At 46.2% G+C, this 17,292-nt stretch overlaps 1 protein-coding gene and 1 long non-coding RNA gene across 2 annotated transcripts in view; one reads left to right on the top strand and one right to left on the bottom strand.

Moving 5' to 3' along the window:
- The window catches only part of LOC141476819 (potassium/sodium hyperpolarization-activated cyclic nucleotide-gated channel 1-like), a 191,094-nt gene that overhangs the window by 157,133 nt on the left and 16,669 nt on the right, over positions 1-17,292 (bottom strand).
- The window catches only part of LOC141476702 (uncharacterized), a 42,690-nt gene that overhangs the window by 14,395 nt on the left and 11,003 nt on the right, over positions 1-17,292 (top strand). Inside the window, exon 2 of the long non-coding RNA XR_012463679.1 lies at positions 1,387-1,594. This is a non-coding gene — a long non-coding RNA (uncharacterized lncRNA). The remainder of the gene's footprint in view (positions 1-1,386; positions 1,595-17,292) is intronic.

Genomic DNA, 17,292 nt, shown 5'->3' with positions numbered 1-17,292 from the left:
TCAGTCACTATTGCAGGAGTGACAGGAGGATCTCAGGAACTGACTGTACTGGAGGCCGAAGTGAGCCTCAATGGGAATAAGTGGGAGAAGCATCCTATTGTGACTGGCCCAGATGCTCCGTGCATCCTTGGCATAGACTACCTCAAGAGAGGGTATTTCAAATACCCGAAAGGGTATCGGTGGGCTTTTGGTATAGCAGCTGTAGAGACTGAGGGTATTACACAGCTGTCTACCTTACCTGGCCTTTCAGATGACCCTTCTGTGGTAGGATAGCTGAAGGTTAAAGAACAGCAGGTGCCAATTGCTACTTCCACGGTGCATCGACGACAGTATCGCACTAACCGAGACTCTCTGATTCCCATTCAGAACCTGATTCGTCGGCTGGAGACCCAAGGAGTGATCAGCAAGACTCGCTCACCCTTTGTCGTGGTTTCGGCTGAATTTACCAAAACCGGACCGGCAGATGGCCCTTCCCCCCTCTTCTCCCCCCTAAAAGAGGAGAGAGGAGGAGAAAGAGATAAGGAGATTCAGAAGTTTAGAATGAACTAAACTACTTTAATGAAGAATTAATATTAAAAATGAAAATAAAGAAGAAAATAATGAAATAGATACAATATATACAAAACCGTATCAAGCTCCCAGGATGACAGTCACATCACCGGCAGGCACTGGGGAAGTCCCAGACTGGACTCAGTGACGAATGGGAACTGGATTCCAGCTCTGGAGTCAGGAACACACGGATCGGGATCAAAGACAGATGAACAGACAGAGTCCTCTCTGGACGTCGGCCATCGCAGGAAGGGGGCTGACCCTTTGATCCCTCAGCCTTTATACTGAGCATGGGGCAGATGGGATGGAATACCCCAGTTGGTCAGGTTTGGGTCACCTGTCCTGTCCACTCCTCCCCACCGATGTGACCCCTCTACGTTTTTTCCGTTTCCGACCCTCTAAGGGGGCAAATAACGAAATTGCCTGACCTTGGTTGTTATAGCAATAAGTATAAGCAAGGGCCTCCCTGCATACCATTCCTTGGCATGGAGCACAAACATTGGGCTTATCATTCTGAGAACGAGCAGTTTTCTCCACAATATGCCGTTAATTTCAGAGAGTTAGAGGAGGCCTAGCTAGGATGTAAAGTTACAGAACAGAAAATTGGTTCGGTTTTACTTCAAACCGGGACACCCTTTAACAGCCCAATATGGCCAGTGCGCAAGTCTGATGGAGGCTGGAGATGAACAGTAGACTATCGTGGCCTGAATGAAGTCACACCACCACTGAGTGCAGCTGTGCCAGACATGCTAGAACTGCAATATGAACTAGAGTCGAAGGCAGCCAAGTGGTATGCTACAATTGACATTGCTAATGCCTTTTCCTCTATTCCTTTAGCAGCAGAGTGCAGGCCACAGTTTGCTTTCACCTGGAGGGGGTGTCCAGTATACCTGGAATCGACTGCCCCAGGGGTGGAAACACAGCCCTACTATTTGCCATGGACTGATCCAGACTGCACTGGAGAAGGGCGGAGCTCCAGAACACCTGCAGTACATTGATGACATCACTGTGTGGGGTAATACAGCAAAAGAAGTTTTCAAGAAAGGTAAGAAAGTAATCGAGATTCTTCTGAAAGCAGGTTTTGCTGTAAAGAGAGGTAAGGTCAAGGGACGTGGGGTCCTGAGCAACGACAAGCCTTTGAGCAAATTAAACAAGAGATTGTGCGTGCAGTAGCACTTGGACCAGTCCGAACAGGACAGGACACTAAAAATATGCTGTACACTGCAGCTAGAGACAATGGCCCTACCTGGAGCCTATGGCAGAAAGCACCAGGGGAGACTCGAGGTCGACCCCTGGGATTCTGGAGTCGAGGCTATAAAGTCTCCAAGGCCAACTATACCCCAACTGAGAAAGAAATCTTGGCAGCGTATGAAGGATGATTAAAATGTTCATTCATCTATTTGAATATATTTGCATATGTAAAATAAAATATGAACAAAGTCTTTAGCCATATGATTTGGGATGGAAGACTTACCACTTTTTAATTTATTGACTCCTTTTAGTCTTTATTTTCCACTTAAATGTAGGGTAAGGAAAGAGAGTGTTTGTGTATACGCTGGGTAACTTTCAAGTTTATGATGACACAATTTATCAGGTGTTTCCAAGACCAAAAAACACAGGATATCTCCATTAAATATTAGCAATTTTAGCAATTAATATTCATGCATTTCAAAAAGTATGTAGCTGTTCTGCTATGCTGACAGCTCAAAAAAGGTCATTCTGGCTTATCAATAGTCCACAAAGTTATTAATCTCCATTTCATCTCTGTGAAAACTAGAGCAGCTCCTTAAGCTTAAAATAATGTCATGGTATTAGTCTTCATCGTAAAAAAATATCAAACAACCCTCTGAAAGTGAATTAATAAACACAAATGTAATATATTAATTTTTAAAAAAATCATATCAGTCCATCATATGCCTCATATTGAGCTCTTCTTTCACTGGAGGGTTCCTTCCCACTCAGCTAGTTTTTACAGGCACAGTTTTAACAGAACAGTGGCACTCACGCCCAGATAAGCAGTAGTGTGGTCACATTAGCAAGTTTCAAGTTCAGTTTTCATCAGACTTTCACTTAGCCTTGATGGAGATCTATATTAATGAGATACTACAGCTGGAAAGTCTCTGCAGCTGCTGAGCAGCTTTCTAAGGAACCGGAGACTGTGCTGAGAGAGAATACTTTAAACTCTGTTTGACTGGTACCTCTCTGGTAAAATATAGTGCGCTCAAAAGATCAGAAGAAAAAGCAGGAATCACTGAGAGATTATGCTTCAGTCTAATTATTGAAATACTTGTTACAGTGTCACATTCCAAATAAAATACACTCATATGTATGCAGAACAATATTTATTCTTTTGATGGTCATCAAGAACAACGCTGCTTCGAATCAAACGGTTTGGGGATAGGTGATACTAGAACAATAATAAAGGCAGCAAGAGAGTTTAAGTATTTTCAGTCTTAGAAAAAGGGGAAATGAATGAAGGGATAGAGTTAAGGGGCAGAGAAAAGCAATTGATTTTAAATACTTTGCAATCGTATGTCAAAACAGTAAAACATGGTTAAGACTTCAGCTAGTCTGGTGGTATGATGACGCCATAAAAATTTTGACCAGGAAGTCATTTGAAAATGTCAAGCTACTCTTGAGTCAGAAAAGCTATAAAGAGGTATATTATTATATTAAATCAAAAAGCAGAAATGTCATACTCGAAACATCACATGTTAAACAATTGCTCAATGTTCTCCTTTTGCTAAGAGGTCTGAGACTGAATTCTGACACTCAGTTGTTTGCAGCTTATTGCTTTGTAATGGAGCAAATAAAAAGTATAGGAGGGAAAAAAACATTCCAAATTCAGTCCTAGTATAAAAAGGATTTCATTTGAGTTCAATTCACTTGCCTCCAAATGAAATCAGTCAAATATTCTTAAAAGAAATTATAATGAGATCATTAGTCTTTATCTAGCAGATGTTGATAATTCAACAGTGACTATTTTTTAGAACAGTATGTTTAAGTTTCAAAAGCTCCCTCTTTCCAGGAAGGTTAATTACTGTACTGTGTTTATCTAGTTCTCCAACAGTAATACGCTATGGCACATGGCAATATCACTTTAAAAACAGGGCAGATTAAATAAATCTCTTTAATTGTCCTGTAAAGATAGTGCATTTTAAACCACAGCAAATTTCATAAGTATGCCATTAATAGCTTGTCTTCTCATTAAGATGTGTAATTACAGTATTATGTTCTTCATAAACCCTGAGGCAATGTTGAAAGAAGATAAATGACAACTTAATTCTAACTGTAATTAGATAAATCTAAATGTGCACTAAACAGATAAGATCAAAATTAAGCAACACTGAGGATCTGCTTAAGCAAAGCAATATGTACTTGCTAAATTCTACTGCATCTTATTTCTGCAGTTTTCATGACTAACTTCTTTAAACAGGAAAAAAGATTAATGGTTTGAAAAACAAGGTGGCAATTTACACCATGCTTTTAACATTTGGCTCTGTTCTGCAAAGTGCTATACAGTTTTATTTAAAAAAAAACCACAAGTTTTTGTAGGATCAAGCCTAAACTTAACATCTAAGTAACCCAATGCTTAACATTCATGCCTAGCTTTTGCTTCAGTGCCTTGAATACTTCATTTGCTTAACTTTAACCCACCAAACCAGCCCTTTCTTGTGAGAAATCTCAGTTCTCACAATGGAGAGGAGCCACTGCCTCTGCTGGGACTCTGCTGGTCCTCATATTCATGAACAGCCTGGAAAGGGGGGAATGACGTTTTCTGCTAATAATTAGTTAGGGTAATAAGGGCAAGGACTGGTTGAGAAGAACTGCAGAAAGACATTATAAAAATGAGCAATAAAATGACAGAAGAATTTCAATTTAAGTGTAAAGTGACACACAAGGTTAAAAAAAACAAACACAACCTTAACTTCATATCCAAAATGATGAGCACTGAGCTATTATATTACATATATAACTATTATAAAATTAGATATATTTATTATTATACAATGTTATTAGAATATATGGTTATAATATATAAATATAAATTACATAAAATAAATATATTGTATATAATATATATTTATCATTATATAATATATTATACATAACTATATTATAACTATTATATATTTAAGTAGTATATTATATTGTCTCATCACTCGCCAAGATAAACAGCTCCAGTGAAGGCACGTCTGCAGCAGAGCCAGGCTATCGCGGCGAAAAGGGCCTTTTCCCGAGCTTTTCTGAGGCGGGGAAAGGCCATGGCAGCGGCAGCTCAGCGGCAGCTGACGAAGCAGGGGCAGAGCCTGCAGCAGCAGCGGCCAGCCCCGCCCCCTTAAAAGGCGGCCCTAGGGAGCATGGTGACCAGGGTGTGGTGTGGCAGTTTGCGTGGAAAGCTCAAGAGGGGAGTTCAGCCATGGTCTCTACCTGAAAGACACAGAAATCTGCATCTTCTGCACTTGCCAGAGCAGACATAGCCATACAGACAGAGCTCCTATGGAAACATGCGGCCATCCAGGTCTCTGGCTGCAGGGGGTGCTTTAACCTCTCATGGCTAATGGATAGTAGAAGGGATGACAGCTGTGTGAGGTGTGACCAGGTAGATGACCTACTCAGCCTAGTAGCAGAACTAAAAGAGGAAGTAGAAAGGCTGCGGAGCATCAGGGAGCGTGAGAAATAGATTGGTAGAATCGGGTTCTGACCTCCCTGAGAGAAAAACCAGAAGAGCCACCAAAAAGCCCTGAGCTAAAGGAGATCTGGTACCCTCCCCCTGCCAGACTGAAGGCAGTGGCCAAAAGGAGAGCTGTGAATGGAGGCAAGTCTGTGCTAGGGGTGGCAAGCGAACCCCCTCCTTGCCCACCTCCCCTAACCAGGTGCTTCTGTATAATAGGTATGAGGCTCTCAAGGAGGTAGGCCAGCCCATGGATGATATGGAAGATGGTTTGACTATACCAGAAGAGTTGCTGGGACTGGCAAGGCCTACCCCCTGTTTAAATACCACCTCCATGAGGAAGAAGAGGCGGGTTGTAGTTGTAGGTGACTCCCTCCTGAGGGGAACAGAGGGTCCAATATGCCGGGCAGACCCTCTTCTTAGGGAAGTATGCTGCCTCCCTGGGGCCCAGGTCAGGGACATCACTAGGAAACTTCCTATCCTGATTCGGCCCTCGGACTACTACCTGCTGTTGCTCTTTCACGTGGATGGTGATGAGGTGGCAACACATAGCCCAAGAGTAATCAAGACACTTTGGGGCCTTGGCACAGTTAATAAGGGAATCTGGGGTGCAGGTTATCTTTTTTTCTGTTCTCCCAGCTATAGGCAGTGACTCTGAAAGAAGCAGATGTGTACAGTCTGTCAATACATGGCTCCATGGCTGGTGTCACTGCCACAATTTTGGTTTTTTTGACAATGGGGTGGCCTACACGGCACCAGGCTTGCTGGCATCGGATGGGATTCATCTTTCTGAAAGGGGGAAGAGGGTGTTTGCTCATGAGCTAGCAGGGCTCATTGACCGAGCTTTAAACTAGGCTTGTTGGGGGAAGGGGATATCATCTGGCTTGCTCATGACAAGCCAAGGGATGATGCTCCAAGGTCTGAGGGATGGGTCGCTCGCGAAGGCCCTCAACCTGTTGCCCTGAGATGTGCTGGGTATGCTACAGCATACTCGAAGTCTTATGGGGATGAGCCGGGGGCTCCTGAGGCAATAGGAACTGGGGAGTCACAGATAAAACACCTCAAAGGAAGGCCACCTGAAGAGCAGCATGAAGGAAATGCAGCCACTCCAGCCGGTAAGTCAGCTCCACTGGGCACCCAGCTGAAATGCCTTTACGCAAATGCATGTAGCATGGGAAACAAGCAAGAGGAGTTAGAGACATGCGCACACCTCCAGGGCTATGATCTTATTGGCATCACAGAGACATGGTGGGATGGCTCTTATGATTGGAGTGTTGGAATGGAGAGATACAGTCTCTTCAGGAAGGACAGGCTGGGGAGATGAGGAGGGGATGTTGCCCTCTATGTCAATGACCAGCTGGAGTGCATGGAGCTCCACCTGGGGATGGATGAAGACCCAACAGAGAGCTTATGGGTCAAGATTAAAGGGAACACAAGGGCAGGTGATGTTACAGTAGAGGTCTGCTATAGGCCACCCGACCGGGATGATGGAGCGGACGAGGCCCTCTACAGAAAGATTGGAGCAGCATCGCATTAACAGACCCTGGTCCTCATGGGGGACTTCAACCACCCTGATATCTGTTAGAAGGAAAACACAGCAGGGTACAAGAAATCCAGGAAGTTCTTGGAATGTGTCGATGACAACTTTCTTCTCCAAGTGGTAGAGGAGCCAACAAGGAGAGGAGCCATGCTGGACATTGTCCTTACCAACAAGGAGGGGCTGGTGGGGAATGTCAAACACAAGGGTAGCCTTGGCTGCGGTGATCACAAGATGGTAGAAGTCAAGATCCTTAGGGCAGAGAGGACAGTACGCAGCAAGCTCACTACCCTGGACTTCAGGAGAGCAGACTTTGGCCTCTTGAGGGATATGCTTGGCAGAGTAAAGAAAAAGTACTGGAGGGGAGAGGGGCCCAAGGAGGCTGGTTAGTTTCAAGGATCACCTCCAAGCTCAGGAGCGGTACATCCCAACAAAGAAGTCATGCAAAAAATCCAGGAGGCCTGCATGGATGAACAAGTAGCTCCTGGACAAGGTCAAAAGCAAAAAGGAGGTCTACAGAGGGTGGAAGCAAGGACAGGTAGACTGGGAAGATTACAGAGACACTGTCCGAGTGGCCAGGAACCAGATTAGGCAAGCTAAAGCCCAGACAGAATAAATCTGGCAAGGGACATCAAGGACAACAAGAAAAACTTCTATAAGTATGTCAGAGATAAAGGCAAGACTAGGGAAGATGTGGGCCCTCTCCAGAAGGAACCAGGAGACCTGGTCACCCTGGATATGGAGAAGGCTGAGGTAGTCAATGACTTTTTCACCTCTGTCTTCACTGGCAAGGGCTCTAACCACGCCGCCCAAGTTGCAGAAGGTAAAACAGGGGCTATGAGAATGAAGCACTGCCCACTGTAGGAGAAGATCAAGTATGAGACCATCTAAGGAACTTGAAGGTACACAAGTCCATGGGGCCTGATGAAATCGATCTGTGGGTCCTGAGGGAGCTGATGGATGAAGCTGCTAAGCCGCTTTCTATTATATTTGAAAAGTTGTGGCAGTCTGGTGAAGTTCCTGCTGACTGGAAAAGGGGAAACGTAACCCCCGTTTTCAAAAAAGAAAAAAAGAAAGACCCAGGGAACTACAGGCCGGTCAGTCTCAGATCTGTGCCCGGCAAGATCATGGAGCACATCCTCCTGGAAACTCTGCTAAGGCACATAGAAAATAAGGAGGTGATTGGTGACAGCCAACATGGCTTCACCAAGGGCAAGTCATGCTTGACAAATATGGTGGCCTTCTATGATGGCGCTACAGCATTGGTAGATAAGGGGAGAGCAACAGATGTCATCTACTTGGACTTGTGCAAAGCATTTGACACTGTCCCGCATGACATACTTGTCTCTAAATTGGAAAGACATGGTTTTGAAGGTCTCCCCAGAGCCTTCTCTTCTCCAGGCTGAACAACCCCAGCTCTCTCAGCCTGTCCTCATAGGAGAGGTGCTACAGCCCTCTGATCATCTTCATGGCCCTCCGCTGGACCCGTTCCAACAGGTCCATGTCCTTCCTATGTTGAGGACTCCAAAGCTGGACACAGTATTCCAGGTGGGGTCTCACGAGTGCAGAGTAGAGGGGGAGAATCACCTCCCGCGACCTGCTGGCCACACTTCTCTTGATGCAGCCCAGGATGCGGTTGGCTTTCTGGGCTGCCAATACACATTGCCGGCTCATGTTGAGCTTCTCATCCACCAACACCCCCAAAGTCCCTCTCCTCAGGGCCGCTTTCCAGCCATTCTCCGCCCAACCTGTATTTGTGCCTGGGATTGCCATGTCCCAGGTGCAGGACCCTGCACTTGTCCTGATTGAACTTCTTGAGGTTTGCACGGGCCCACTTCTCAAGCCTGTCCAGGTCCCTCTGGATGGCATCCCTTCCCTCCAGCATGTCAACTGCACCACACAGCTTGGTGTCATTGGCAAACTTGTTAAGAGTATACTCAATCCCACTGCCCACATCCCCACCCAGACCCTTTGATCCCTTAGATTTTATACTGAGCATGGCAGATGGGATGGAATAACTTGTTGGACAGTTTTGGGTCACGTGACCTTTCCACTCCTCCCCACAGGTGCAACCCCTCCATGAGGTAAACAGCCAAGTCAGCTGAGCCTGGTATCCACAGCAACAAGTACAAACAAGAACCTCTCTCACTGAACAGAAAGTTGTCTCTGCTCCACCCCAAACCAGGAGAAAGGCTTGTTAAAATGTGCCTCATTCATTGGTAGAAATATTTTTTCTAAACTTGACCCAGCTAGTAGAAGATTAAAAGTCTAGTAATGGGCCAAATCAGCTGATGATTTTGATATGTTTCTATACATTTAACAGTTGTTATAACTGATTTTTTTGTACCTACATAGTAGTGTTCATCAGCCAACACTAGTGAGCTAATGAACTCTTCTCCTCATATCCAAAAATCTATGGTAATTCTTTCAAAGCAAATAACGCAGAATATATAACTGTTTTTCAAGTACAAATACTTCATCTGCCATGGAAAACATTGTGAAGAAGTAGAATACTACTTAATCATTCTTCATCTGCTACTTTAGAAATATTCTGAAAACATCAAAATGCAGCAGCAAACACACAAGGGTGCTAGAAACCACAGAAGCACCTGTGAATGGCCAAGTAAGAATTAGGACTTCTCCCAGCAAAAAGGTGGCAGGACCAACTGAAGTGCTTCTACACTAACGCACACAGCATGGGCAACAAACAGGAGGAGCCTGAAGCCATTCTGCAGCTGGAAAACTATGGTATAGTTGCAGTCACAGAAACATAGTGGGATGACTCACGCAACTGGAGTGCTGCAATGGATGGCTATAAGCTCTTCAGAAGGGATAGGCAAGGAAGGAGAGGTGGTGAGGTGGCTCTCTATGTTAGGGAGCGTTTGGACTCTCTAGAGCTTCACGATGGTGATGAAAGGGTCGAGTGTTTATGTGTAAGAATCAGGGAAAAGGCCAACAAGGCAGATATCATGGTGGGATTCTGTTATAGAGCACCCAACCAGGATGAAGAGGCAGATGAAATATTCTATAAGCATCTGGGAGAAATCTCACGATCCCTAGCCCTTATTCTCATGGGGGACTTCAACTTACCAGATGTCTGCTGGAAATACAATACAGTGGAGAGGAAACAGTCTAGGAGGTTCCTGGAGTGCGTGGAAGATATAACTTCCTGACACAGCTGGTGAGGGAGCCGACTAGGGAAGGCGCCCCACTGGACCTGTTCTTTGTGAACAGAGGACTGGTGGATGATGTGGTGGTTGGAGGCTGTCTTGGGCACAGAAATCACGAAATGATAGAGTTTTCAATTGATAGAGAAGTAAAGAGGAGGGTTAGCAGAACCGCTACCTTGGACTTCCCGAGAGCAGACTTTGGCCTGTTTAGGGGCCTGGTTGACAGAGTCCCTTGGGAGGCAGTCCTAAAGGGCAAAGGAGTCCAGGAAGGCTGGACATTCTTCAAGAAGGAAGCCTTAAAGGCACAGGAGCATGCCATTCCTATGTGCCGAAAGAAGAACCGGCAGGGAAGAAGACTGGCCTGGCTGAACAGAGAGCTTTGGCTGGAACTCAGGAAAAAAAAGGAGAGTTTATGGCCTTTGGAAGAAGGGGCAGGCAACTCAGGAGGACTACAAAGATGTTGTGAGGTTATACAGGGAGAAAATTAGAAGGGCCAAAGCCCAAGTAGAACTTATTCTGGCTACTTCAGTAAAAGTCCATTAAACATGTTTCTCTAAACACATTAACAACAAAAGGTGGACTAAGGAGAATCTCCATCCTTTATTGGATGTGGGGGGAAACATTGTGACAAAGGATGAGGAAAAGGATGAGGAAAAGAATGAGGTACTTGATGCCTTCTTTGCCTCAGTCTTTAGTAGTAGGACCAATTGTTCTCCGGGTACCAATTGTTCTCGGTCACAACAACCCCAGGCAACGCTACAGGCTCGGGGAAGAGTGGCCGGAAAGCTGCCCAGCAGAAAAGGACCTGGGGGTGTTGGTGGACAGCTGGCTTAACATGAGCCAGCAGTGTGCCCAGGTGGCCAAGAAGGCCAAGGGCATCCTGGCCTGTATCAGGAATAGCATGGCCAGCAGGAGTAGGGAAGTGATCGTGCCTCTGTACTCAGCCCTGGTGCGGCCTCACCTCGACTACTGTGTTTAGTTCTTGTCCCCTCACTACAGGAAGGACATTGAAGTGCTGGAGTGTGTCCAGAGGAGAGCCACCAAGCTGGTGAGGGGTCTGGAGAACAAGTCCTATGAGGAGAGGCTGAGGGAACTGGGCATGTTTAGTTTGGAGGAGGCTGAGGGGGGACCTCATTGCCCTCTACAACTACCTGAAAGGAGGTTGTAGAGAGGTGGGTGTTGGCCTCTTCTCCCAAGTGAATAATGACAGGACCAGAGGAAATGGTCTGAAGTTGCGGCAGGGGAGGTTTAGATTAGATATTAGGAAGAATTACTTTACTGAGAGAGTGGTCAGGCACTGGAACAGCCTGCCCAGGGAGGTGGTGGAGTCGCCATCCCTGGAGGTATTTAAGAAACGTGTAGACATGGCACTTCAGGGCATGCGCTAGTGCCCGAGATTGTGTGTGGGTGTGGTGTGCGGTTGTGGGTGTTTGTTTTGGTTTGGTTTTGGTGCTTGGTGTTTGGGTTTTTTTTGGTTGGTTTTTTTTTTTTGTTGGTTGGACTCGATGATCTCAAAGGTCCCTTCCAACCAAAAATATTCTGTGATTCTGTGACCCCTGAGCTGGAAGACAGAGACAGGGAGCAGAATGAAGCTCCCATAATCCAAGGGAAAATGGTTAGCAACCTTCTACACCATTTAGACATACACAAGTCTATGGGGCCCAATGGGATCTACCCAAGGGTGCTGAGGGAGTTCACGGAAGTGCTGTCATGGATGAAAATATTTGACACGGTGATGATTTAGCAGCTATTCAAAATTTATTCATGATATAAGGCAGATTAAGAGGTTGAATTTTAGCAGCACTTAATCATTAACCAGTTTAGGGGTTTACAAGGTGAATAAACAAAATAATTGAATGGCAGATTCAAAGATGGCAAGATTCACACTAACTTACTAGAAGATATTCCAAATCAATACATATACGTATGAGTAAAGGTACAAATCACAGATTAATGCTTATATATGTATATATCTAAGCAAAGCATATAAGCACCCATGCACACACATACATACAGGTCTCCAATTGGGAATTTCTTAATAGTGGGCAATGCTAGCGAGCTGAAAGGTACCGCTTTTAGGTCCTACACGTGCACGGATGGACAGAAGAGCATCCACATCTGTAAAGCTAATGTGTATCTCACAACATATAGGTGGACAGGTGGATGAGAGAGAGAGACTAACCTATAGTTAAAATTTCCCTTTCTTAGATTTAGGGTGAATACTCACGATGCATCGGTGTTTCTCAACAGGCAATACTTGAGGCTTGAGAAGGGTCTTCTCCTGCCGTGACCTCGAGGGGTCAGCCTGAGCAGTGTCCCAACTCAGGCAAGTTACTGGCCACAGCCCATTGCGACCCAGAAGAGTTGAAAGGGTCTTTACTAAAATCGCTACTTATAGTACTGGCTGCATACTCTGCGCTAGATAAAAAACTACCTCGATGGCTGAGCCCAAAGAGTTGTGGTGAATGTAGTTAAATCCAGCTGGCATCCAGTCAGAAGTGGTGTTCCCCAGGGCTCAGTATTGGGGCCAGTTCTTTTTAATATCTTTATCAGTTGTCTGGATGAGGGGATCGAGTGCACCCTCAGGAAGTTTGCAGATGACACCAAGTTGAACGGGAGTGTTGATCTGCTGGAGGGTAGGATGGATCTACAGAGTAATCTGGACAGGCTAGATCAATGGACTATGGTCAACTGCATGAAAATGAACAAGACTAAGCGCCAGGTCCTGCACTTGGGTCACAACAACCCCATGCAACGCTATAGGTTTGGGGAAGAGTGGCTGGAAAGCTGCCCAGCAGAAAAGGACCTGGGCATGTGTCCTGGGTCTGGCGGGGATAGGGTTAATTCTCCCCAGGATCTAGCAGGGACACAGGTATTCCATCCCATGTGAGCCATGCCCAGGGGGTAGCCAGGAGCTGGCTGGGGAAGAGGGGGGAGAGGAAGTCACCACTGGGGAGCCGAGCGGGCTGGGGCATCCCGGGTCCAGTCGGCAAGTGGTGGTATCGTAATCGTGGTTGTATATTCCTCTCTCAGTGTTATTGTTGTTGTTGTTTCTTGTTCCCTTTGTTGTTCTGTTAAATTGCCTTTGTCTCAACCCACGAGTTTTACCTTTTTCTTCCCATTCTCCCCTCATGGCCGTAGTGGCGGTGGGGGGTCCGGTCTGAGCGAGCGGCTGCCATGTGGTTCTTTGTTGCCATCTGAGGCCAAACCACAACAGCATGTTGGTCGACTGTCGGCTGAACATGAGCCAGCAGTGTGCCCAGGTGGCCAAAAAGGCCAATAGCATCCCGGCTTATATCAGAAATAGCGTGGGCAGCAGGACTAGGAAGTGATTGTCCCCCTGTACCCAGCACCTCGTAGTAGGGGTCTATCTCTTTTCCCAAGTAACAGTTGATAGGACGCAAGGAAACGGCCTCAAGTTGTGCCAGAGGAGGTTTAGATTGTATATTAGGAAAAATTTCTTCATCAAGGGTTATCAAGCACTGGAACAGGCTGCCTGGGGAAGTGCTTGACTGTCGCGACGGAGGGAAGACAGGGACACTCAATATGAGTGATCAGCAAGCTTCGTTTATTGAATAGTACAGCCGTCTTTTATGCTTCGTTATAATTAGCTAATACATATTCTGCAATACATCTTTCTGATTGGCCTGTCCTCCAAACTTCAACCCCGCCCTTAGTTCCTTCTTTACAGTTACTTTCATCCTCTTTTCCCATGCCTGAGCAGTTGCAATCTCCCTGTTATCATACAACAGTTACAGTCAAGGACAGGGTGTCCTTGCCAGCTCAGCAGTTACGGGGCCTGAATCCGATGTTTCTCAAGTTCTTGCTCGGCCAGCTGGATCATGTCTATGCGACCCTTCTCAGCTAGCCAGTCTCCCACAATTCCCCCGTTTTTATTTTGGGCAAGTAATACCTTTTCAGTGACTTGTTCAACTTTCTTAACTACACATCCCAGTATTGCATGTACTGCTATCAAAATCAGTATAATGATACCAACCCAACGAAGACCTTCCTTAATTCCATAATTATTTGCGTGGTTACATTGGATTGCTTAACTGCCCAACAAGCAAGCTTCTTTATGTTAGCTAAAGCATGTGCGGTCCCAACAGCGGGGATGATAGAGGCGACTACGTTAGTTGCTGTCCCCCACAACTCCACATTGTCATTACAATCAGAACCTAGGGTAGAAAGAGATCGTCTATTTCTAGTATGATATCTGAGGGTATGTATATCTGGAGCAAACAGTGTTAGTTGGCCCAGATAGCAGGGGCCTAGCGTAACATTAAGGCTATTAATTCTGCATGATGCAGTTTCAGACACCTTGCCTTGGTTAGTACAGTTGCCTGTAAAGAACCCTTTCATTACAGTGGCTAGATGCTCAGGGTCTCCTATAGGCGCGCCAAACAAACAGGTTCGAAAGGGATCAGTAGCCGAGGCGAGGGACAGACAAAAGGAGGTCTGCCCTGTTTGGTTGGCCCACGTGACCCACATGTTTTTAGTTGGTTGAACTTCGTGGAGGCTGACGGCAGCGACGCCGCCCGCGTTGCCGTGGGGTCCGTTGGCGAGGAGGCATAGTAGCAAAACGACGACAGAACTCCCCCCAATCCAGGGGACTGACCATCCACAGGCGGGGGACCTTAATGCCATCCCCGCACACTCTGGTCAAGATTTGTGATTGTTGTTGCCCAAGGATTCTGTTAACCTCCCTGGTGATCTTCCAGCGCACCCTTGCTATGGTCTTTTGCTCCTCGCTTTCATACAATCGTGCTCCTTGGAATTCTGCAAGTACCATTCCAGGTCAATTTGCTTTATTGGCACCCATATTGTGCTTGGCGGGGTGCCATCCACCTGTAGGATTCGGCAGCGACCCTTCCTGATCAGATCTGCTAGCGTGGCAATTTTTTCCTGTATTGTCCGCCGTGGTTGTAGCGGAGGGGCTATCCATTCCAATACGATAGTGGTGGACCCCTGCTTCTCCCCTGTTTTTATTTTTTTGCTGAGTTAAGGCTGCCATAAGATACTGCTCACCACATAAAACAGTCAAGTCAATGGGCAGACCTTCAACACGCCGATGCGTGGAACGCGTAGTTACCATAGAAGCTATTTGTTGCAGCGTTTGTCTTTGTTGCTCAGTAAGCTGCACTGGCGTTGCAGGATCCGTTCCGAGGCTTCCGCTTGTGGCTGGCTGGAGAGGAAGGGGTTGTGCGCTGCTGGGTAGGCAGCCGCTTTTTGTGTTGGCGCAGGGCGGCTTTTCCCGCTGGGTCGTCCGTTTCCCGATCCAGCTCGACGACAGGCAGCTTCGTTGTGAGTGTCTGATCGACAGTTCTTGCACCACACGGAGTTGGCATTGCAGTCCCGCCTCACGTGTCCGGCGACGCCGCAACGGAAGCACCGCAAACGAGGTGTGCCGCGGGCATTTGACCGCCCAGCGGAGGTTTGCAAAGGAGCAAGGGCTGCTAAAACCTGACTCTGCGTAGCCTGCGCGTGTTCCTTTAAACTATTCCCTAGCTCCTTTATTGCCTCAACTAACATTGCCTGTGGCCCCACCGGTACCTGTGCCATTCTTCCTAATCCTTCCTCGATGGTCCATGTCCCTGGCAATGTAGCCAAGATGTTACGCGTGGCCGGATTACTATTTTGTATAGCACACTGCTTTAGTATAGTGCCTTTGAGATAATTGGGCACCCCGGCTGCCTGTATGGCGTTTGCTACTCGATCGATAAACAAACCAAATGGCTCCTCTCTTCCTTGCTTAATACCCATATATGAAGGGATTCCTTTTTTTTTTTTTTTTCTGAGTGAACGGCTCTTTTTTTTTTGCTTTTTTTTTTTTTTTTTTTTTTTTTTGCTCAGCTCGGTGTTGCAACAGGGCGTTAGCGACTGCCCGCCACGGCTTTATCAACTTTTTGGCTGTTTTATTATCGCATATAACTTCGTCAAACAATTTATCCTCATATTTACGCCATTCCTCGTGTTCAAAAACCGTATCTGGATTATCAAAGCAACCTCTCGCTACTCCATACGCTAATAACCCAGGCAACTCCCTTTTACAATCTATACCCTGAACGCTCCGCTTTTCTAAAAAGCATTTGAGCAAATCGTACGCCGCTTGTCTATTCATACCTTCGTCAGCGCTGTTGCAGCCTTTGCAAGACCTCGGCGGCGCGTGGCCGGCGGGACCCTCTATAGGTGCTCCCGGGCGCAGGGATCAATCCCTTAATCCCTTTCGCCTCCTGTGCTGCTTTCAGGACCGGTACCCAGGCTCCGTCGACTCGTGGCTCGCAGGTTCAGCCCTCTCTAGGGTCCCTGTTCGGGCGCCATTTGTCGCGATGGAGGGAAGACAGGGCCACTCAATATGAGTGATCAGCAAGCTTCGTTTATTGAATAGTACAGCCGTCTTTTATGCTTCGTTATAATTAGCTAATACATATTCTGCAATACATCTTTCTGATTGGCCTGTCCTCCAAACTTCAACCCCGCCCTTAGTTCCTTCTTTACAGTTACTTTCATCCTCTTTTCCCATGCCTGAGCAGTTGCAATCTCCCTGTTATCATACAACAATTACAGTCAAGGACAGGGTGTCCTTGCCAGCTCAGCAGTTACGGGGCCTGAATCCGATGTTTCTCAAGTTCTTGCTCGGCCAGCTGGATCATGTCTACGCGACCCTTCTCAGCTAGCCAGTCTCCCACACTTGAGTCACCATCCCTGGAGGTATTTAAAAGACGTAGATGTGGCACTTAGGGACGTGGTTTAGTGGTGGACTTGGCAGTGTCAGGTTTACGGTTGGGCTTGATGATCTTAAGGGTCTTTTCCAACCTAAATGATTCTATGATTCTGTGATACTGTCTTCTAAGATAACTGAAAGCTAGCAGTGTCACTGCAAATCTCTGTCACAGTCTCAGAACTGGAACAAACTATGCCAGTTACCTGCTATACACTTAAACATAAGAGCAACTTAAAAAGAAAAGTTCAGTAAGGTTAGATTTGTTATTCTGTTCCACATTTAAAAGCACTTTTCAGCAGACATATCTATTTTTCCTCTTGCAAATGAATGAAACAGGTCAGCAAGGTAAATCTTGAGGAGACTCCAGAGTTTCCATCGGTAACATGGAAAATTCTCCTCTAATTTTCACCAGTGCAGCCCCACTGAATTCAGTTGAGGTGAACAGACTGGATCACTGAATAAAAAATGTTATAAGGCAAAGCTAAATGAGCTTCATCTTTTCATTCTCTCCACGTCATACACCTTATTTCTTCTGTATACAAGTAAATTCTTGATACTGTCACTGGTTAGGAGCTTGAGAGTATCTCTCGTAGCTAAATCTATGGCACCTAGGTAGCATATTTTGAAGTGTTTCTCC

This window comes from Numenius arquata, chromosome W (genome assembly GCF_964106895.1).
Source record: "Numenius arquata chromosome W, bNumArq3.hap1.1, whole genome shotgun sequence".
In the NCBI taxonomy this organism is placed as follows: domain Eukaryota; kingdom Metazoa; phylum Chordata; class Aves; order Charadriiformes; family Scolopacidae; genus Numenius; species Numenius arquata.
This window is presented reverse-complemented; position numbering and strand designations above follow the sequence as displayed.